Source organism: Oncorhynchus keta, chromosome 35 (genome assembly GCF_023373465.1).
Source record: "Oncorhynchus keta strain PuntledgeMale-10-30-2019 chromosome 35, Oket_V2, whole genome shotgun sequence".
NCBI lineage: Eukaryota > Metazoa > Chordata > Actinopteri > Salmoniformes > Salmonidae > Oncorhynchus > Oncorhynchus keta.
In genome coordinates, this window is record NC_068455.1 from 4,615,002 (window position 1) to 4,637,587 (window position 22,586).

Sequence of the window (22,586 nt, forward strand, 5' to 3'; positions counted from 1 at the left end):
GTATAACGTTTGGTAATGACTGTATAACGTTTGGTAATGACTGTATAACGTTTGGTAATGACTGTATAACGTTTGGTAAAGACTGTATAACGTTTGGTAAAGACTGTATAACGTTTGGTAATGACTGTATAACGTTTGGTAAAGACTGTATAACGTTTGGTAAAGACTGTATAACGTTTGGTAAAGACTGTATAACGTTTGGTAAAGACTGTATAACGTTTGGTAAAGACTGTATAACGTTTGGTAATGACTGTATAAAGTTTGGTAAAGACTGTATAACGTTTGGTAAAGACTGTATAACGTTTGGTAAAGACTGTATAACGTTTGGTAAAGACTGTATAACATTTGGTAATAACTGTATAACGTTTGGTAATAACGTTTGGTAAAGACTGTATAACGTTTGGTAATAACTGTATAACGTTTGGTAATAACGTTTGGTAAAGACTGTATAACGTTTGGTAATGACTGTATAACGTTTGGTAATAACTGTATAACGTTTGGTAATAACTGTATAACGTTTGGTAATGACTGTATAGTGTTTGGTAAAGACTGTATAGCGTTTGGTAATGACTGTATAGTGTTTGGTAAAGACTGTATAGCGTTTGGTAATGACTGTATAACGTTTGGTAATGACTGTATAACGTTTGGTAAAGACTGTATAATGTTTGGTAATGACTGTATAGCGTTGGGTAAAGACTGGATAACGTTTGGTAAAGACTGTATAACGTTTGGTAAAGACTGGATAACGTTTGGTAAAGACTGGATAACGTTTGGTAAAGACTGTATAACGTTTGGTAATGACTGTATAACGTTTGGTAAAGACTGTATAACGTTTGGTAATGACTGTATAACGTTTGGTAAAGACTGTATAACGTTTGGTAAAGACTGTATAGCGTTTGGTAAAGACTGTATAACGTTTGGTAAAGACTGTATAACGTTTGGTAATGACTGTATAACGTTTGGTAATGACTGTATAACGTTTGGTAAAGACTGTATAACGTTTGGTAAAGACTGTATAACGTTTGGTAAAGACTGTATAACGTTTGGTAAAGACTGTATAACGTTTGGTAAAAACTTTATAACGTTTGGTAATGACTGTATAACGTTTGGTAAAGACTGTATAGTGTTTGGTAAAGACTGGATAACGTTTGGTAAAGACTGTATAATAATATCAGCAATGTTCAGCAGACCACTGGAATATATTACTGGTAATGTTATGCAAATTTACAGGTGAAGAAGGGTGAACTAAACGTGTGTTTGTGTTTCCCACCAGCCGACAACCTGTGTGAGCTGAACTGTATGCCCAGAGGAGAGAACTTCTTCTACCGCCACAGGACAGCTGTGGCCGACGGCACGCCCTGCCACCCCGGGAGGAAGGATGTCTGTGTTGATGGAGTCTGTAAGGTGTGTGTGTGTGTTCGTGTGTGTGTGTGTGTGTGTGTGTGTGAGAGAGGTAGGATTAAATTTGAGGCTTAACAGAAGGGCGTTGTGATTATCAAGGGGGGTTTAATAGAATTTATCAACACTTTTACAGTTTCCCTCTAACTTCAGTTTCCCTCTAACTTCAGTTTCCCTATAACTTCAGTTTCCCTATTTCTTATAACTTCAGTTTCACTGGTACTTCAGTTTCCCTTTAACTTCAGTTTCCCTCTAACTTAAACCTGTATTGAGTTGTGTGACAACCTTCTTGTCTTCCTGAATCCCACTGATGAGATCTTCATAGCTACTCAAATACCTTCCCAGACCTAGTATCTCTCTCTCCTTCCAGACCTAGTATCTCTCTCTCCTTCCAGACCTAGTATCTCTCTCTCCTTCCAGACCTAGTATCTCTCTCCTTCCAGACCTAGTATCTCTCTCCTTCCAGACCTAGTATCTCTCTCTCCTTCCAGACCTAGTATCTCTCTCCTTCCAGACCTAGTATCTCTCTCTCCTTCCAGACCTAGTATCTCTCTCTCCTTCCAGACCTAGTATATCTCTCCTTCCAGACCTAGTATCTCTCTCCTTCCAGACCTAGTATCTCTCTCTCTCCTTCCAGACCTAGTATCTCTCTCCTTCCAGACCTAGTATCTCTCTCTCCTTCCAGACCTAGTATCTCTCTCTCCTTCCAGACCTAGTATCTCTCTCTCCTTCCAGACCTAGTATCTCTCTCTCCTTCCAGACCTAGTATCTCTCTCTCCTTCCAGACCTAGTATCTCTCTCTCCTTCCAGACCTAGTATCTCTCTCTCTCCTTCCAGACCTAGTATCTCTCTCTCTTTCCAGACCTAGTATCTCTCTCCTTCCAGACCTAGTATATCTCTCCTTCCAGACCTAGTATCTCTCTCCTTCCAGACCTAGTATCTCTCTCTCTCCTTCCAGACCTAGTATCTCTCTACTTCCAGGGTGTGGCCTGCATGTTGCTGGCTGGGTTTCTTTCTCTATCCCTCCAACCCAGGCCTCTCCAACCCTGTTCTTGGAGAGATACCCTCCTGTAGGTTTACACCAGGACTCCCCAACCCTGTTGCTGGAGAGATACCCTCCTGTAGATTTACACCAAGAACAGGGTTGGAGAGCCCTGGTGTAAACCTACAGGAGGGTATCTCTCCAGGAACGGGGTCGGAGAGGCCTGCTCTAATCCATGTCCCCATCTCCCTCCCTATCCCCCTCCCCCTGTAGCGTCTGGGCTGTGACAACATGCTGGAATCCCCCCAACAGGAGGACCCCTGTCTGCAGTGTGGGGGCAACGGACAGTCCTGCTACCCCGTCAGGAGCACCTTCAGCATGACCAACCTGCCCAAAGGTACAGTTCTCTTACCTCTTCAACAGGATCCGTGGATAGAGCTCCCGTTACAGCCCACTCTCTGGACATCAGTGTGTTAACAAAGCATCTCTCCATGGTATCGACTCTTCATGTCCACTGATGTGTTTTATGTCTCCTGTTCTCCTCCCTCCCAAGCTATAACCAGGTGTTTTATCTCTCCTGTTCTCTTTCCTCCCAGGCTATAACCAGGTGTTTTATCTCTCCTGTTCTCTTCCCTCCCAGGCTATAACCAGGTGTTTTATCTCTCCTGTTCTCTTCCCTCCCAGGCTATAACCAGGTGTTTTATATCTCCTGTTCTCTTCCCTCCCAGGCTATAACTAGGTGTTTTATCTCTCCTGTTCTCTTCCCTCCCAGGCTATAACCAGGTGTTTTATCTCTCCTGTTCTCCTCCCTCCCAGGCTATAACCAGGTGTTTTATCTCTCCTGTTCTCTTCCCTCCCAGGCTATAACCAGGTGTTTTATCTCTCCTGTTCTCCTCCCTCCCAGGCTATAACCAGGTGTTTTATCTCTCCTGTTCTCCTCCCACCCAGGCTATAACCAGGTGTTTTATCTCTCCTGTTCTCCTCCCTCCCAGGCTATAACCAGGTGTTTATCATCCCTGTGGGAGCCACCTCCATCCACATCAGAGAGACTGTTGCCACTCGTAATTACCTGGGTGAGTCCCTAACTGCCCAGGCGAGTCCCTAACTGCCCAGGCGAGTCCCTAACTGCCCAGCGAGTCCCTAACTGCCCGGCGAGTCCCTAACTGCCCGGGCGAGTCCCTAACTGCCCGGGCGAGTCCCTAACTGCCCGGGCGAGTCCCTAACTGCCCGGCGAAGTCCCTAACTGCCCGGGCGAGTCCCTAACTGCCCGGGCGAGTCCCTAACTGTCCGGGCGAGTCCCTAACTGTCCGGGCGAGTCCCTAACTGCCCGGGTGAGTCCCTAATTGCCCGGGTGAGTCCCTAATTGCCCGGGTGAGTCCCTAACTGCCCGTGCGAGTCCCTAACTGTCCAGGTGAGTCTCTAACTGCCCGGGCGAGTCCCTAACTGCCCGGGCAAGTCCCTAATTGCCTGGGCAAGTCTTAATTCCTTGGATGACTGGGCTAGAGATGACATGACATGAGATGGCAATAGGACAGTTGTACCAGAAAAGCTGTGTTCTATGGTGGTGTAATGATCTGTGACTCTGAACTCTAGTCCTTCTGTCTCTAATGATCTGTGACTCTGAACTCTAGTCCTTCTGTCTGTAATGATCTGTGACTCTGAACTCTAGTCCTTCTGTCTGTAATGATCTGTGACTCTGAACTCTAGTCCTTCTGTCTGTAATGATCTGTGACTCTGAATTCTAGTCCTTCTGTCTCTAATGATCTGTGACTCTATGTCTGTGTCTGTCTCTGTCTGTCTGTGTCTCTGCCTGTCTCTGTCTGTTTCTCTGTCTCTCGCTGTGTCTGTCTGTGTTTGTCTGTGTCTGTCTATCTCTGCCTGTCTCTGCCGTCTCTGTCTGTGTCTGCCTGTGTTTGTCTCTGCCTGTCTCTGTTTGTCTCTGCCTGTCTGTAATGTCTCTGCCTGTCTCTGCCGTCTCTGTCTGTGTCTGCCTGTCTTTGTCTCTGCCTGTCTCTCTCTGCCTGTCTCTGTTTGTCTCTGCCTGTCTCTCTCTCTGCCTGTCTCTGTTTGTCTCTGCCTGTCTCTCTCTGCCTGTCTCTGTCTGTTTCTCTGTCTCTCGCTGTGTCTGTCTGTGTTTGTCTGTGTCTGTCTATCTCTGCCTGTCTCTGCCGTCTCTGTCTGTGTCTGCATGTGTTTGTCTCTGCCTGTCTCTGTCTGTGTCTGCCTGTCTCTTGTCTCTGCCTGTCTCTGCCGTCTCTGTCTGTGTCTGCCTGTCTTTGTCTCTGCCTGTCTCTGTGTCTGCCTGTCTCTGTCTCTGCCTGTCTCTGTCTGTGTCTGCCTGTCTCTGTGTCTGCCTGTCTCTGTCTCTGCCTGTCTCTGTGTCTGCCTGTCTTTGTCTCTGTCTGTCTCTGTCTGTCTGTGTCTGTCTGTCTTTGTCTCTGTCTGTCTCTGTCTGTCTGTGTCTGTCTGTCTGTGTCTGTCTGTCTCTGTCTGCCTGTCTCTGTCTGCCTGTCTCTGTGTCTGTCTGTCTCTGCCTGTCTCTGTCTGCCTGTCTCTGTGTCTGCCTGTCTCTGCCTGTCTCTGTCTGCCTGTCTCTGTGTCTGTCTGTCTCTGTCTGTCTGTGTCTGTCTGTCTGTCTCTGTCTGCCTGTCTCTGTGTCTGTCTGTCTGTCTGTCTCTGCCTGTCTCTCTCTCTGCCTGTCTCTGCCGTCTCTGTCTGTGTCTGCCTGTCTTTGTCTCTGCCTGTCTCTGTGTCTGTCTGTCTCTGTCTGCCTGTGTCTACCACCAGCCGTTAAGAACCTGCGTGGTGAGTACTACCTGAACGGCCACTGGGTGATTGAGTTCTCCAGGGTCACTCCAGTAGCAGGCACCATGCTATACTACCAGAGAGGGGCTGAGGAGAGATGACTCCTGAGACCATCATCGGCCGCGGACCCACCACCGAGCCGCTGGTTATAGAGGTCAGAGTCAGTTCATCCTTTAGGTCCTTGGGTGGGGTGGGATTAGGTTCTCGTCCTTTTGTCTGTAATGATCTGTGACTCTGAACTCTAGTCCTTCTGTCTGTAATGATCTGTGACTCTGAACTCTAGTCCTTCTGTCTGTAATGATCTGTGACTGAACTCTAGTCCTTCTGTCTGTAATGATCTGTGACTGAACTCTAGTCCTTCTGTCTCTAATGATCTGTGACTCTGAACTCTAGTCCTTCTGTCTCTAATGATCTGTGACTCTGAACTCTGAACTACCTGTTATAGACCTGAAACACAACTACCTCCTCGGCTGTTATAGACCTGAAACACAACTACCTCCTCGGCTGTTATAGACCTGAAACACAACTACCTCCTCGGCTGTTATAGACCTGAAACACAACTACCTCCTCGGCTGTTATAGACCTGAAACACAACTACCTCCTCGGCTGTTATAGACCTGAAACACAACTACCTCCTCGGCTGTTATAGACCTGAAACACAACTACCTCCTCGGCTGTTATAGACCTGAAACACAACTACCTCCTCGGCTGTTATAGACCTGAAACACAACTACCTCCTCGGCTGTTATAGACCTGAAACACAACTACCTCCTCGGCTGTTATAGACCTGAAACACAACTACCTCCTCGGCTGTTATAGACCTGAAACACAACTACCTCCTCGGCTGTTATAGACCTGAAACACAACTACCTCCTCGGCTGTTATAGACCTGAAACACAACTACCTCCTCGGCCGTTATAGACCTGAAACACAACTACCTCCTCGGCCGTTATAGACCTGAAACACAACTACCCCTCGGCTGTTATAGACCTGAAACACAACTACCTCCTCGGCCGTTATAGACCTGAAACACAACTACCTCTTCGGCTGTTATAGACCTGAAACACAACTACCTCCTCGGCTGTTATAGACCTGAAACACAACTACCTGTTATAGACCTGAAACACAACTACCTCCTCGGCTGTTATAGACCTGAAACACAACTACCTCCTCGGCTGTTATAGACCTGAAACACAACTACCTCCTCGGCTGTTATAGACCTGAAACACAACTACCTCCTCGGCTGTTATAGACCTGAAACACAACTACCTCCTCGGCTGTTATAGACCTGAAACACAACTACCTCCTCGGCTGTTATAGACCTGAAACACAACTACCTCCTCGGCTGTTATAGACCTGAAACACAACTACCTCCTCGGCTGTTATAGACCTGAAACACAACTACCTCCTCGGCTGTTATAGACCTGAAACACAACTACCTCCTCGGCTGTTATAGACCTGAAACACAACTACCTCCTCGGCTGTTATAGACCTGAAACACAACTACCTCCTCGGCTGTTATAGACCTGAAACACAACTACCTCCTCGGCTGTTATAGACCTGAAACACAACTACCTCCTCGGCTGTTATAGACCTGAAACACAACTACCTCCTCGGCTGTTATAGACCTGAAACACAACTACCTCCTCGGCTGTTATAGACCTGAAACACAACTACCTCCTCGGCTGTTATAGACCTGAAACACAACTACCTGTTATAGACCTGAAACACAACTACCTGTTATAGACCTGAAACACAACTACCTCCTCGGCTGTTATAGACCTGAAACACAACTACCTCCTCGGCTGTTATAGACCTGAAACATTGGTGTTTATGTCACGTGTTTTAAAGTACCTTCTAATTTGACATTTTAGTCATATACGGGCAGTTTCCCAGAACACAGATCTCAATCAAAAAATTTAGTCCAGGACAAGACTTAATCTGTGTTTGGTCTGTTGTAGTCTGATCCCAGGTCTGTTGTAAGTCTGGTCTCAGGTCTGTTGTAGTCTGATCTCAGGTCTGTTGTAGTCTGGTCTCAGGTCTGTTGTAAGTCTGGTCTCAGGTCTGTTGTAAGTCTGGTCTCAGGTCTGTTGTAAGTCTGGTCTCAGGTCTGTTGTAAGTCTGGTCTCAGGTCTGTTGTAAGTCTGGTCTCAGGTCTGTTGTAAGTCTGGTCTCAGGTCTGTTGTAAGTCTGGTCTCAGGTCTGTTGTAGTCTGATCTCAGGTCTGTTGTAGTCTGATCCCAGGTCTGTTGTAAGTCTGGTCTCAGGTCTGTTGTAAGTCTGGTCTCAGGTCTGTTGTAAGTCTGGTCTCAGGTCTGTTGTAAGTCTGGTCTCAGGTCTGTTGTAAGTCTGGTCTCAGGTCTGTTGTAAGTCTGGTCTCAGGTCTGTTGTAGTCTGATCTCAGGTCTGTTGTAAGTCTGGTCTCAGGTCTGTTGTAAGTCTGTTCCCAGGTCTGTTGTAAGTCTGGTCTCAGGTCTGTTGTAGTCTGATCTCAGGGCTGTTGTAGTCTGGTCTCAGGTCTGTTGTAGTCTGATCCCAGGTCTGTTGTAAGTCTGGTCTCAGGTCTGTTGTCGTCTGTTCCCAGGTCTGTTGCTGTCTGTGTCTCTCTGTCTTTCTCTGTACTCAGTCAAATTAAATAAAGGTAGAGGTTTTTATCTATTTCTCTCTTTCTCTCCCCTTCAGTTGATCATCCAGGAACATAACCAGGGAGTAGAGTATTGAGTACTACCTCCCCTAACGGTCGGTCCAGAGAGGGGATACTACTGGAGCTTCGCTCCTGGTCTACCTGCAGCAGAGAGTGTGGATCAGGTACGTGTCCTTCTGGGGTTGCAATATTTTGGTTACTTTCCCCAAATTCCCAGGTTTTTCAGAAATTACGTTAAAAGAATCCCGGAATTAGGAGGGAATAAGCAGGAAATCCGAATCTTCCAGGCAGGAAATTGACTCTAATTTTGCAACCCTAGTCCTCTTACTATAATCTAATGTCACTTTATTTAATCTAATGTCACTTTATTTAATCTAATGTCACTTTATTTAATCTAATGTCACATTATTTAATCTAATGTCACATTATTTAATCTAATGTCACATTATTTACTCGAATGTCACTTTATTTAATCTAATGTCACTTTATTTAATCTAATGTCACCTTATTTAATCTAATGTCACCTTATTTACTCTGTCACCTTATTTAATCTAATGTCACATTATTTACTCTAATGTCACTTTATTTACTCTAATGTCACTTTATTTACTCTAATGTCACCTTATTTACTCTAATGTCACCTTATTTACTCTGTCACCTTATTTACTCTAATGTCACCTTATTTACTCTAATGTCACCTTATTTACTCTAATGTCACCTTATTTAATCTAATGTCACCTTATTTAATCTAATGTCACATTATTTACTCTAATGTCACTTTATTTACTCTAATGTCACCTTATTTACTCTAATGTCACTTTATTTACTCTAATGTCACTTTATTTAATCTAATGTCACTTTATTTACTCTAATGTCACTTTATTTTAATCTAATGTCACTTTATTTTAATCTAATGTCACCTTATTTAATCTAATGTCACCTTATTTACTCTAATGTCACCTTATTTACTCTAATGTCACCTTACTTTAATCTAATGTCACCTTACTTTAATCTAATGTCACCTTATTTAATCTAATGTCACATTATTTACTCTAATGTCACCTTATTTAATCTAATGTCACCTTATTTAATCTAATGTCACCTTATTTACTCTAATGTCACCTTATTTACTCTAATGTCACCTTATTTAATCTAATGTCACCTTATTTTAATCTAATGTCACCTTATTTACTCTAATGTCACCTTACTTAATCTAATGTCACCTTATTTACTCTAATGTCACCTTATTTTAATCTAATGTCACCTTATTTAATCTAATGTCACCTTATTTAATCTAATGTCACCTTATTTACTCTAATGTCACCTTATTTACTCTAATGTCACCTTATTTTAATCTAATGTCACCTTATTTTAATCTAATGTCACCTTATTTAATCTAATGTCACTTTATTTACTCTAATGTCACTTTATTTTAATCTAATGTCACTTTATTTTAATCTAATGTCACCTCACTTTAATCTAATGTCACCTCACTTTAATCTGTCACCTCACTTTAATCTGTCACCTCACTTTAATCTGTCACTTTACTTTAATCTGTCACCTTACTTTAATCTGTCACCTCACTTTAATCTGTCACCTCACTTTAATCTGTCACCTTACTTTAATCTGTCACCTCACTTTAATCTGTCACCTCACTTTAATCTGTCACCTTACTTTAATCTGTCACCTCACTTTAATCTGTCACCTCACTTTAATCTGTCACCTCACTTTAATCTGTCACCTTACTTTAATCTGTCACCTCACTTTAATCTGTCACCTTACTTTAATCTGTCACCTTACTTTAATCTGTCACCTCACTTTAATCTGTCACCTCACTTTAATCTGTCACCTTACTTTAATCTGTCACCTCACTTTAATCTGTCACCTTACTTTAATCTGTCACCTCACTTTAATCTGTCACCTTACTTTAATCTGTCACCTCACTTTAATCTGTCACCTCACTTTAATCTGTCACTTTACTTTAATCTGTCACCTCACTTTAATCTGTCACTTTACTTTAATCTGTCACTTTACTTTAATCTGTCACTTTACTTTAATCTGTCACTTTACTTTAATCTGTCACCTCACTTTAATCTGTCACTTTACTTTAATCTGTCACTTTACTTTAATCTGTCACTTTACTTTAATCTGTCACCTCACTTTAATCTGTCACCTCACTTTAATCTGTCACCTCACTTTAATCTGTCACCTCACTTTAATCTGTCACCTCACTTTAATCTGTCACTTTACTTTAATCTGTCACTTTACTTTAATCTGTCACTTTACTTTAATCTGTCACCTCACTTTAATCTGTCACCTCACTTTAATCTGTCACCTTACTTTAATCTGTCACCTCACTTTAATCTGTCACCTCACTTTAATCTGTCACCTCACTTTAATCTGTCACCTCACTTTAATCTGTCACCTTACTTTAATCTGTCACCTCACTTTAATCTGTCACTTTACTTTAATCTGTCACCTCACTTTAATCTGTCACTTTACTTTAATCTGTCACCTCACTTTAATCTGTCACCTTACTTTAATCTGTCACCTCACTTTAATCTGTCACCTCACTTTAATCTGTCACCTCACTTTAATCTGTCACCTCACTTTAATCTGTCACCTCACTTTAATCTGTCACCTTACTTTAATCTGTCACCTTACTTTAATCTGTCACCTCACTTTAATCTGTCACCTTACTTTAATCTGTCACCTTACTTTAATCTGTCACCTCACTTTAATCTGTCACCTCACTTTAATCTGTCACCTCACTTTAATCTGTCACCTTACTTTAATCTGTCACCTCACTTTAATCTGTCACCTCACTTTAATCTGTCACCTCACTTTAATCTGTCACCTTACTTTAATCTGTCACCTTACTTTAATCTGTCACCTCACTTTAATCTGTCACCTCACTTTAATCTGTCACCTCACTTTAATCTGTCACCTTACTTTAATCTGTCACCTTACTTTAATCTGTCACCTCACTTTAATCTGTCACCTCACTTTAATCTGTCACTTTACTTTAATCTGTCACCTCACTTTAATCTGTCACCTCACTTTAATCTGTCACCTTACTTTAATCTGTCACTTTACTTTAATCTGTCACCTTACTTTAATCTGTCACCTCACTTTAATCTGTCACCTCACTTTAATCTGTCACCTCACTTTAATCTGTCACCTCACTTTAATCTGTCACCTCACTTTAATCTGTCACCTTACTTTAATCTGTCACCTCACTTTAATCTGTCACTTTACTTTAATCTGTCACCTCACTTTAATCTGTCACTTTACTTTAATCTGTCACCTCACTTTAATCTGTCACCTCACTTTAATCTGTCACCTCACTTTAATCTGTCACCTCACTTTAATCTGTCACCTCACTTTAATCTGTCACCTCACTTTAATCTGTCACCTCACTTTAATCTGTCACCTCACTTTAATCTGTCACCTCACTTTAATCTGTCACCTTACTTTAATCTGTCACCTCACTTTAATCTGTCACCTCACTTTAATCTGTCACCTCACTTTAATCTGTCACCTTACTTTAATCTGTCACTTTACTTTAATCTGTCACCTTACTTTAATCTGTCACCTCACTTTAATCTGTCACCTCACTTTAATCTGTCACCTTACTTTAATCTGTCACCTCACTTTAATCTGTCACCTTACTTTAATCTGTCACCTCACTTTAATCTGTCACCTCACTTTAATCTGTCACTTTACTTTAATCTGTCACCTCACTTTAATCTGTCACCTTACTTTAATCTGTCACCTCACTTTAATCTGTCACTTTACTTTAATCTGTCACCTCACTTTAATCTGTCACCTTACTTTAATCTGTCACTTTACTTTAATCTGTCACTTTACTTTAATCTGTCACCTCACTTTAATCTGTCACCTCACTTTAATCTGTCACCTCACTTTAATCTGTCACCTTACTTTAATGGAGTCTTTTTGTTTACATGATGTTTCTGACATATCTTGACTTGGACCTTACACTTCTTCTTCTTCTTCTTCTTCTTCTTCTTCTTCTTCTTCTTCTTCTTACTCCTTGACTGATTCCTCCTTCTGTTCGCTCTTCCTCCCTCCACTAGGCTACCAGTCCCGTCTGGTGTTCTGTGCCATCGATAACGAGGCCTACCCAGACTACCTGTGCACCGCCCTGCCACGCCCCCTCACCAACCGCACCTGCAACCTCAGACGTGCCCTCAGACCCGTCGGTGAGTCAGCCGGGCACTAGTGGGGGGTGGGCTACGTATCACATTAACTCCTTTTGGGAAATCAACAACAGACTTTTCAAGTATATGGTGTTAGTTATTTACAGTCAGTGTCTCAAGAGCTGCAAAACGTAGTCCAGAGTTAACAAATGTGTGTGTGATTACGGGATAAGCTAGCCCAGAGCCAGTCTTAGCCGGAGGGCTAAGGACAATGCGGAGTGAAAAGGCTTTTGGAGGAGCACAATGATATCCCTTGTTATGACTGATCTGGGTTCAGTAGTGTGAGTCCATGCAGGAGCTCTGGCTGGGCTACTAGCTGTGTCTGGACTCCTAGCTGTCTGGCTGGGCTCCTAGCTGTCTGGCTGGGCTCCTAGCTGTCTGTCTGGACTCCTAGCTGTCTGGCTGGGCTCCTAGCTGTCTGTCTGGACTCCTAGCTGTCTGTCTGGACTCCTAGCTGTCTGGCTGGGCTCCTAGCTGTCTGTCTGGACTCCTAGCTGTCTGGCTGGGCTCCTAGCTGTCTGGCTGGGTTCCTAGCTGTCTGTCTGGACTCCTAGCTGTCTGTCTGGACTCCTAGCTGTCTGGCTGGGCTCCTAGCTGTCTGTCTGGACTCCTAGCTGTCTGTCTGGACTCCTAGCTGTCTGTCTGGACTCCTAGCTGTCTGGCTGGGCTCCTAGCTGTCTGGCTGGGCTCCTAGCTGTCTGTCTGGACTCCTAGCTGTCTGTCTGGACTCCTAGCTGTCTGTCTGGACTCCTAGCTGTCTGGCTGGGCTCCTAGCTGTCTGGCTGGGCTCCTAGCTGTCTGTCTGGACTCCTAGCTGTCTGTCTGGACTCCTAGCTGTCTGTCTGGACTCCTAGCTGTCTGGCTGGGCTCCTAGCTGTCTGTCTGGACTCCTAGCTGTCTGGCTGGGCTCCTAGTTGTCTGTCTGGACTCCTAGCTGTCTGGCTGGACTCCTAGCTGTCTGGCTGGGCTCCTAGCTGTCTGTCTGGACTCCTAGCTGTCTGGCTGGACTCCTAGCTGTCTGGCTGGGCTCCTAGCTGTCTGGCTGGGCTCCTAGCTGTCTGGGGTGTATTCACTAGAAACTAAATTGAAGCAAACAGAAGCAAACGTAACGAAACAGGGCGGGACCTACCAGAATTTGTCCAAAATAAACTCTTGTTTTTGTTGAAAAACGTATTCTTTTTTTCGTTACGAAACGTTTCGCGGGATGCTACGATGTGCACTAATGAATACACCCCAGGTCTCACTGTTGTGGGTGTTGTTGTTGTCCCTGTTCATAAAGGATGGCGTACCTGTATCAGCCAAATGCGTGGACGCCCTCTGAAAGCCCCAGAACATATGTGTACAGGTAACCCAGGGCCTACGGTGGCCCCGCTGGTCCCCGGAGCTCAAACACAGGGGATATATATTTACACACTTAGTCATTTAGAACACACTGTTATCCAGAGAGGTTTACTGTTAGTGTGTATATGAGATCATGTCTTCATATACACTAGGTCAAATGGGCCAAAGATTCAATATATTTCATTTACTACAGCATCCACTATAGGCATGTAATGCTGACCTGGACATTATAGACAACCTGGACATTATAGACAACCTGGACATTATAGACAACCTGGACATTATAGACAACCTGGACATTATAGACACATCATCCACTATAGGAATGTAATGCTAACCTGGACATTATAGACACATCATCCACTATAGGCATGTAATGCTGACCTGGACATTATAGACAACCTGGACATTATAGACAACCTGGACATTATAGACACATCATCCACTATAGGAATGTAATGCTAACCTGGACATTATAGACACATCATCCACTATAGGCATGTAATGCTAACCTGGACATTATAGACACATCATCCACGATAGGCATGTAATGCTGACCTGGACATTATAGACAACCTGAACATTATAGACAACCTGGACATTATAGACAACCTGGACATTATAGACACATCATCCACTATAGGGATGTAATGCTAACCTGGACATTATAGACAACCTGGACATTATAGACACATCATCCACTATAGGCATGTAATGCTGACCTGGACATTATAGACAACCTGGACATTATAGACAACCTGGACATTATAGACAACCTGGACATTATAGACAACCTGGACATTATAGACACATCATCCACTATAGGGATGTAATGCTAACCTGGACATTATAGACAACCTGGACATTATAGACACATCATCCACTATAGGGATGTAATGCTAACCTGGACATTATAGACACCTGCTGGTAAAAGGTCAAAGAAAGCCTGTACGCCTCTAACACACAGCTACAGTGCAGCAGTCCTCCCTGTGTTTGAGTTCAGTCTGAGTTTCTGTCTCAAGTCTGTGTTCAGTGTTGAAGCCTGTCCTCCATGTTGGGTGAGGGGCAACTATCCAGCTCAGAGATCCAAACTGTCTCCTCCTCCTCCTCCTCCATCTCTCCTCCTCCTCCTCCTACAGCCAGCTCAGAGATCCAAACTCTCTCTCCTCCTCCTCCTCCTCCCTTCTCCTTCACCTCTCCTCCCTCCTCATTCACCTCTCCTCCTCCTCCTCCTCCTCCTCCTCCTCCTCCTGCCTGCAACCAGCTCAGAGATCCAATCTCCTTCCCATGGTGGTCTGGTCTATACAGTCAGAAGTCAGAACTTTACATACACTTTAGCCAAATACATTTAAACTCACTTTTTCACAATTCCTGACATTTAATTCCAGTAAAGGTTCCCTGTTTTAGGTCAGTTAGGATCACCACTTTATTTTAAGAATGTGAAATGTCAGAATAATAGTAGAGAGAATGATTTATTTCAGCTTTTGTTCTTTCATCACATTCCCAGTGGGTGAGAAGTTTACATACACTCAATTAGTATTTGGTAGCATTGCCTTCAATTGTTTAACTTGGGTCAAAAGTTTCAGGTATCCTTCCACAAGCTTCCCACAATAAGTTAGTTCAATTATGGCCCATTCCTCCTGACAGAGCTGGTGTAACTGAGTCAGGTTTGTAGGCCTCCTTGCTCGCACTCGCTTTTTCAGTTCTGCTGCCAGATTTTCTATAGGATTGAGGTCAGGGCTTTGTGATGGCCACTCCAATACCTTGACTTTGTTGTCCTTAAGCCATTTTGCCACAACTTTGGAAGTATGCTTGGGGTCATTGTCCATTTGGAAGATCCATTTGCGACCAAGCTTTAACTTCCTGACTGATGTCTTGAGATGTTGCTTCAATATATCCACATAATATTCTTCCTCATGATGCTGTCTATTTTGTTAAGTGCACCAGTCCCTCCTGCAACAAAGCACCCCCACAACATGATGCTGCCACCCCCGTGCTTCATGGTTGGGATGGTGTTCTTCGGCTTGCAAGCCTCCCCCTTTTTCCTCCAAACATAACTGTGGTCATTATGGCCAAACTGTTTCATCAGACCAGAGGACATTTCTCCAAAAAGTACGATCTTTGTCCCCATGTGCAGTTGCAAACTGTAGACTGGCTTTTTTATGGCGGTTTTGGAGCAGTGGCTTTTTCCTTCCTGAGCGGCCTTTCAGGTTATGTCGATATAGGACTCGTTTTACTGTGGATATAGATACTTTTGTACCTGTTTCCTCCAGCATCTTCACAAGGTCCTTTGTTCTTGTTCTGGGATTGATTTGCACTTTTTGCACCAAAGTACGTTCATCTCTAGGAGACAGAAAGCGTCTCCTTCCTGAGCATCATGACGGCTGTGTGGTCCCATGGTGTTTATACTTGTGTACTATTGTTTGTACAGATGAATGTGGTACCTTCAGGCGTTTGGAAATTGTTCCCAAAGATGAACCAAACTTGTGGAGGTCTACAATTTTTTTCTGAGGTCTTGGCTGATTTCTTTTGATTTTCCCATGATGTCAAGCAAAGAGGCACTGCGTTTGAAGGTAGGCCTTGAAATACATCCACAGGTACACCTCCAATTAACTCAAATGATGTCAATTAGCCTATCAGAAGCTTCTAAAGCTATGACATCGTTTTCTGGAATTTTCCACGCTTTTTAAAGGCAGAGTCAACTTAGTGTATGTAAACTACTGACCCACTGGAATTGTGATACAGTGAATTATAAGTGAAATAATCTGTCTGTAAACAATTGTTGGAAAAATTACTTGTGTCATGCACAAAGTAGATGTCCTAACCGACTTGCCGAAACTATAGTTTGTTAACAAGACATTTGTGGAGTGGTTGAAAAACGAGTTTTAATGACTCCAACCTCAGTGTATGTAAACTTCCTACTTCAAGTGTTTATCAGTATGTCTGGGTGTTTGGTCTTCACAAAGTGTTCTGCACTCCTAGACTTTTTCCAGATTTTGTTGTTACATTCTGAATTTAAATGGATTAATTTGAGAGTTTGTGTCACTGGCCTAAACACAATACCCCATAATGTCGAAGTTGAGTTAGGTTTTTAGAAATGTTTACAAAATAATTCAAAATGAAAATCTGAAATGTCTTGAGTCAATAAATATTCAACCCCTTTGTTATGTCAAGCCTAAATAAGTTCAGGAGTAAAAATGTGCTTAACAAGTCTCATAATAAGTTAAATGAACTCACTCTGTGTGCAATAATAGTGTTTATCATGATTTTTTAACGACTACCTCATCTCTGTACCCCACACGTACAATTATCTGTAAGGTCCCTCAGTGGAGCTGTGAATTTCCACCACAAAGACCAGGGAGGTTTTCCAATGCCTCGCAAGGAAGGGCCCCTATTGGTAGATAAAAAATCAAAAAGCAGACATTGAATATCCCTTTGGTGAAGTGATTAATTACACTTTGAATGGTGTATCAATACACCCAGTCACTACAAAGATACAGGTGTCCTTTCTAACTCAGTCGCCGGAGAGGAAGGAAACTGCTCAGGGATTTCAACATGAGGCCAATGATGACTTTAAAACAGTCACAGAGTTTAATGGCTGTGATAGGAGACTCTGAGGATGGATCAACAACATTGTAGTTACTCCACAATACTAACCTAATTGACTGAGTGAAAAGAAGAAAGCCTGTAAAGATACAAAATATTCCAAAACATGCATTCTGTTTACAACAAGGCACTAAAGTAATACTGAAAAAAAAATATAATAATTTTATGTTCTGAATACAAAATGTTATGTTTGGGGCAAATCCAACACATCACTGAGTACCACTTTTCATATTTTCAAGCATGGTGGTGTCTGCATCATGTTATGGGTATGCTTGTTATTGTTAAGGACTGGGGAGTTTTTTTAGGATAAAAATAAATGGAATAGAGCTAAGCACAGGTATAGGTCTAGAGGAAAACCTGGCTCAGTCTGCTTTATACCCCGATGAAGACAGCTTGGCTGTCGAAACGTCGGTAATTACATTTTTGCATCTGACCTCCTAGAGTGTGCGCCTCTCTTTTATTTTTACGTTTTCTACTCCGCTAGCCAGCACCTCGCCTAAATAGGTGTGCGTTTCTTTTTCTTCTAGATCAGTCTGCTTTCCAACAGAAACTGGGAGACACATTTCAGGAGGACATTAACCTAGAGCACTAGGTCAAATATACACTGAATTGAATGTTCCTGAGTGGCCTAGTAACAGTTTGGACTTGAAAATGGCTGTGTAGCCAACCAACTTGACAGAGCTTTTACAAAATAATAATGTGCAACTATTGTACAATCCAGGTGTGAAAAGCTCTTAGGGACTTCCCTAGAAAGACTCACAGCTCTTAGAGACTTCCCTAGAAAGACTCACAGCTCTTAGAGACTTCCCAGGAAAAACTCACAGCTCTTAGAGACTTCCCTAGAAAGACTCACAGCTCTTAGAGACTTCCCAGGAAAAACTCACAGCTCTTAGGGACTTCCCTAGAAAGACTCACAGCTCTTAGAGACTTCCCAGGAAAAACTCACAGCTCTTAGAGACTTCCCTAGAAAGACTCACAGCTCTTAGAGACTTCCATAGAAAGACTCACAGCTCTTAGAGACTTCCCTAGAAAGACTCACAGCTCTTAGAGACTTCCCTAGAAAGACTCACAGCTCTTAGAGACTTCCCTAGAAAGACTCACAGCTCTTAGAGACTTCCCTAGAAAGACTCACAGCTCTTAGAGACTTCCCTAGAAAGACTCACAGCTGTAAGCTGCCATGTGATTTCCAACATGTATTGTCTCAGGGCTGTGAATACGTATGTAAATGATTATGGGGTATTGTGTATAGACAGGTGAGAAATCTATTTTAATTTTAGGCTGTAATACAAGAACATTTGTAAAAAGTATTTATTTCCGAAGGTACTGTAGTTGTGTATATTTCAGTATTAACTCAGTAGAGTACTAGTGTGTATATATCAGTATTAACTCAGTAGAGTACTAGTGTGTATATATCAGTATAGACACCAGTAGAGTACTCGTGTGTGTATATATCAGTATTAACCCCAGTAGAGTACTAGTGTGTATATATCAGTATTAACCCCAGTAGAGTACTAGTGTGTATATATCAGTATTAACTCAGTAGAGTACTAGTGTGTATATATCAGTATTAACTCAGTAGAATACTAGTGTGTATATATCAGTATTGACCCCCAGTAGAGTACTAGTGTGTATATATCAGTATTAACTCAGTAGAATACTAGTGTGTATATATCAGTATTAACCCCAGTAGAGCACTAGTGTGTATATATCAGTATAGACCCCAGTAGAGTACTAGTGTGTATATATCAGTATTAACCCCAGTAGAGCACTAGTGTGTATATATCAGTATTTACCCCAGTAGAGTACTAGTGTGTATATATCAGTATTAACTCAGTAGAGTACTAGTGTGTATATATCAGTATAGACCCCAGTAGAGCACTAGTGTGTATATATCAGTATTTACCCCAGTAGAGTACTAGTGTGTATATATCAGTATTGACCCCCAGTAGAGTACTAGTGTGTATATATCAGTATTAACTCAGTAGAGTACTAGTGTGTATATATCAGTATAGACCCCAGTAGAGCACTAGTGTGTATATATCAGTATTTACCCCAGTAGAGTACTAGTGTGTGTATATCAGTATAGACCCCAGTAGAGTACTAGTGTGTATATATGAGTATTAACTCAGTAGAGCAGTAGTGTGTATATATTAGTATTAACTCAGTAAAGTACCAGTGTCTAGGGTCACTATGTTGCTATGTGTTGCTATCTGTTGCTATCTGTTGCTATGTGTTGCTATGTGTATGTATATGATCACAGGAAACCTCTGTCAGCCCACTGTCTGTTTTATGTGTATTCAACCCTGCTTGTTGACTTTAGTGTGTTAAAGTCTAGCCTAACCAGTGAGGGGTAGTAACCTGGAATAGCCCTCCTGATTAGTTACTTGCTTTGAGGTTTGTAGCATCAGCTTATGACTGTGGTGTGGGTAGCTGCGGGTGGAGGGGGCCTGGGGTTGTGGTGTGGGTAGCTATGGGTGGAGGGGGCCTAGGGTTGTGGTGTTGGTAGCTGCAGGTGGAGGGGCCTGGGGCTGTGGTGTGGGTAGCTGTGGGTGGAGGGGGCCTGGGGTTGTGGTGTGGGTAGCTGTGGGTGGAGGGGGCCTGGGATTGTGGTGTGGGTAGCTGTGGGTGGAGGGGGCCTGGGGCTGTGGTGTGGGTAGCTGCAGGTGGAGGGGTTTGTGGCTACAGTACTGAGTCTGACCAGGAATAGAATAGCTTCTAACCCTCAGACATGTTTGTACACTCAGAGACACGCCATTGGACAGGGCTGTCAAACTCACTTCCTGGACGGCAGAGTGGCTGCTGGTTGTTTTATCCTTTCCATTTGTGTCCAATGAAGACCTAGACAACCAGGTGAGGGGATGTCCTAACTCATTAATGAAGACCTAGACAACCAGGTGAGGGGAGGTCCTAACTCATTAATGAAGACCTAGACAACCAGGTGAGGGGAGGTCCTAACTCATTAATGAAGACCTAGACAACCAGGTGAGGGGAGGTCCTAACTCATTAATGAAGACCTAGACAACCAGGTGAGGGGAGGTCCTAACTCATCAATGAAGACCTAGACAACCAGGTGAGGGGAGGTCCTAACTCATCAATGAAGACCTAGACAACCAGGTGAGGGGAGGTCCTAACTCATCAATGAAGACCTAGACAACCAGGTGAGGGGAGGTCCTAACTCATTAATGAAGACCTAGACAACCAGGTGAGGGGAGGTCCTAACTCATCAATGAAGACCTAGACAAGCAGGTGAGGTGAGGTCCTAACTCATTAATGAAGACCTAGACAACCAGGTGAGGGGAGGTCCTAACTCATCAATGAAGACCTAGACAAGCAGGTGAGGTGAGGTCCTAACTCATTAATGAACCCCTAGACAACCAGGTGAGGGAGGTCCTAACTAATCAATGAAGACCTAGACAACCAGGTGAGGGGAGGTCCTAACTCATTAATGAAGACCGAGACAACCAGGTGAGGGGAGGTCCTAACTCATTAATGAAGACCTAGACAACCAGGTGAGGGGAGGTCCTAACTCATCAATGAAGACCTAGACATGCAGGTGAGGTGAGGTCCTAACTCATTAATGAAGACCTAGACAACCAGGTGAGGGGAGGTCCTAACTCATTAATGAAGACCTAGACAACCAGGTGAGGGGGGTCCTAACTCATTAATGAAGACCTAGACAACCAGGTGAGGGGAGGTCCTAACTCATCAATGAAGACCTAGACAACCAGGTGAGGGGAGGTCCTAACTCATTAATGAAGACCTAGACAACCAGGTGAGTGGAGGTCCTAATTCATTAATGAAGACCTAGACAACCAGGTGAGGGGAGGTCCTAACTCATCAATGAAGACCTAGACAACCAGGTGAGAGGAGTTCCTAACTCATTAATGAAGACCTAGACAACCAGGTGAGGGGAGGTCCTAACTCATTAATGAAGACCTAGACAACCAGGTGAGAGGAGTTCCTAACTCATTAATGAAGACCTAGACAACCAGGTGAGAGGAGTTCCTAACTCATTAATGAAGACCCAGACAACCAGGTGAGGTGAGGTCCTAACTCATTAATGAAGACCTAGACAACCAGGTGAGGAGAGTTCCCCACTCATTAACGAAAGACCTAGACAACCAGGTGACACTGGGCCCTCCATGAATTGAGTTTGACTCCCTGCCGTAGGAGTTTACAGCCGTGTCTCAGGGCTAATATAACATCAAAACGTTAACTCCTGTCTCTCTTTACTTCCTGTTAGCTGGACAACAGGTGAGTGGAACGCATGCTCAGTGTCGTGGCGGTGGTTCCCAGGTGCGCAGCGTGCAGTGTGTCTCCCATGATGCATCGGGGCCCCGCGTGGTGGAGGACGGCGTCTGTGCAGCCTACACTCCAGCCCCGCCCACCCTGCAGACCTGTAGCATGCAGCGGTGTGCCTACTGGAGGGCCTCTGCCTGGAGCTTGGTAGGTACTGAAGCTGAGCAGCGGAGCGATGAGGGTCGACTAATGAGAGAGTCATACGTAGAGTGTCACCATGGTTGGAGTGAATTCCTTAAACTATCGTATTGGTGAATTGTTTGTATGTCTCTCTTTGAATGTTCTGTACATAAAGCACATCCATTTATTTGAAGAACAGACAATAATTGATGTCTCAAATCCAATTGAATCAAATCTAATCCAATTAATCGAATCCAATTTAATCTGATCCAATCTAATCCAATCTAATCCAATTTAATTCAGTCAATTTAGCTGAATTGACAGCATTGAAGTGGAATTCACCCCAATCCTACTAGTCCCATTTTTTAGTGATAAAGAATCGGAGCAGTGTTCAGACTGACTGGTTCTCTATCTGGGTTCAGACTAACTGGTTCTCTGCCGTGTTCAGACTGACTGGTTCTCTATCCGTGTTCAGACTGACTGGTTCTCTATCCGTGTTCAGACTGACTGGTTCTCTATCTGTGTTCAGACTGACTGGTTCTCTATCTGTGTTCAGACTGACTGGTTCTCTGCCGTGTTCAGTCTGACTGGTTCTCTGTCTGTGTTCAGACTGACTGGTTCTCTATCCGTGTTCAGACTGACTGGTTCTCTATCCGTGTTCAGACTGACTGGTTCTCTGCCGTGTTCAGACTGACTGGTTCTCTATCCGTGTTCAGACTGACTGGTTCTCTATCCGTGTTCAGTCTGACTGGTTCTCTGCCGTGTTCAGACTGACTGGTTCTCTGCCGTGTTCAGACTGACTGGTTCTCTGCCGGGTTCAGTCTGACTGGTTCTCTATCCGGGTTCAGTCTGACTGGTTCTCTGCCGTGTTCAGTCTGACTGGTTCTCTATCCGTGTTCAGTCTGACTGGTTCTCTATCCGTGTTCAGACTGACTGGTTCTCTATCCGTGTTCAGACTGACTGGTTCTCTATCTGTGTTCAGACTGACTGGTTCTCTATCTGTGTTCAGACTGACTGGTTCTCTGCCGTGTTCAGTCTGACTGGTTCTCTGTCTGTGTTCAGACTGACTGGTTCTCTATCCGTGTTCAGACTGACTGGTTCTCTGCCGTGTTCAGTCTGACTGGTTCTCTATCCGTGTTCAGACTGACTGGTTCTCTATCCGTGTTCAGAC

General features: G+C 43.5%; 1 pseudogene; it reads left to right on the forward strand.

Moving 5' to 3' along the window:
- LOC118383560 (papilin-like) overlaps positions 1 to 22,586 on the forward strand; it is a 78,441-nt pseudogene that overhangs the window by 35,828 nt on the left and 20,027 nt on the right.